Source organism: Aotus nancymaae, unplaced genomic scaffold, assembly GCF_030222135.1.
Source record: "Aotus nancymaae isolate 86718 unplaced genomic scaffold, 86718_ANA_hifiasm-v0.15.2.pri h1tg000008l, whole genome shotgun sequence".
NCBI lineage: Eukaryota > Metazoa > Chordata > Mammalia > Primates > Aotidae > Aotus > Aotus nancymaae.
Window position 1 is genome coordinate 58,687,053 of NW_026988419.1, and position 1,620 is coordinate 58,688,672.

The 1,620-nt window shown below is 43.3% G+C and overlaps 1 non-coding gene across 1 annotated transcript; it reads right to left on the reverse strand.

Annotated features, from left to right (window-relative positions):
- Positions 1-324: 324 nt before the first annotated feature.
- Positions 325-428, reverse strand: LOC135273755 (small nucleolar RNA U13). Its single transcript, XR_010341564.1, has one exon. It is a non-coding gene; the product is annotated as a small nucleolar RNA U13 (small nucleolar RNA).
- Positions 429-1,620: the final 1,192 nt, after the last annotated feature.

The window sequence follows — 1,620 nt, forward strand, 5'->3', positions numbered from 1 at the left end:
TGATCTCAGCTCACTGCAACCTCCACCTCCCAGGTTCAAGCAATTCTCCTGTCTCAGCCTTCTGAGTAGCTGGAACTACAGGCACATGCCACCACACCTGGCTAATTTCTGTATTTTTATTAGAGACAGGGTTTTACCATGTTGGTCTTGCTGGTCTGGAACTCCTGACCTCAGGTGATCCACCCTCCTCGGCCTCACAAAGTGCTGGGATTACAGCCACTTATATTTTATAATAGGATTTTAAAGCATAACAAAGATTTTCCAGTTTAACACTAGACCTTCTCTGAGCCTTAAATTTCCGGTATGAAATTCTTTTTTTTTTCCGGTCAGATGGGTAATGTGCTGACATCATAACAAGGTTCAAGGATGGCACCTCTCACACAAGTGTGTGAACACCCAATCATCGTGCTCATGAACTACAAAAGGATTGAAATTCTTTATCTAAATTAGACTTTGTTTATTCATATCCACCCACGTTTTGGGTTGGGGTAGAACCTTAATCTCTCGGTGTTGTCTGTAATGGCTCATTAGTCACCTTGTGGGGGTGGGTGTTTTCCGTTTCCCCGGCAGCTCTCCAAGCTGTCACTGTGGCTGGATGTGATATGACGGGTCTCGCTGAGGTGAGTCCCAGAGCCTCTGGCCAGAGTCGGCCTTCCAGGGTTAGGAGAATGGCGGTACAGCATGTGCCCCTGCAGTGGGAGCAGGGGTCATGGAGCTGGGAGAGCCTGGGGTTCAAGACCAGCCTGGCCAACATAGCGAGATCCCTTCTCTGTTTTTAAAAATAAATAAACCTCAGTTGTCCTTAGATACCCTTCCAGGATCATCTGGTTTCTTTGCTCCCCTTTCTAGAAAAACTTCTTAAAAGCATTGTTAATCCCACACTGTTCCACCTACTCCAGGGCTTTCACCCCATCACGTCACTGAAACTACTGTGATCAAGTCATCTGTGACGTACATGTTGCCAAATTCAATTGACACTTCTTTTTCCTCATTTTGCAAACTGATCTAATCCGCTTTGACCCTTCTCAATTATTAGCTTCTTTTTGTAGGTATCAGTAGCCCCCAGTAGATGCAGGTAAATGAGAGCTATGGATCTCTCTTGATTCTGACCTGGGTACTTTATGAAGAACATTTTAGCAAACTACTAATTAGCCTTCCCTATAAGCATAAAATCTTGAATTTTTCATTCTTCCAATTTATGTTTTCCCCCAGAAACATTGATTCCAATGATTCATTCTCAGGTTCCAGTTACTGCTACCCCAAATTCCCGAATTAGCGCCCTATTTCCAGTGTCACCATACTTTACCACGTACTTCTCCACTGCCAGTGGAGATGTACTACTAAAGCCTTGGATTTCTACCCTGTTGATACTTCTAAAAATTTTTGGTTTTCAAGAATAGTAACCACTTAGGATCTGTTATCTATAAATGATTATTCATTTTGATGATTTCTCAAGAATGAATTAATTGTTACAATAGTGTATGATTGTCTGCTGCCCTACTCCACTGGCTGAGGGACCATCAGTATCTGAGAGAACTTAACAGTTCAGTAGGGTCAGGGGTCCATTCCCTTCTTAGATGGTGCCATTTAGTGCCATCTTAGCATTGTTGGACCTGCAGC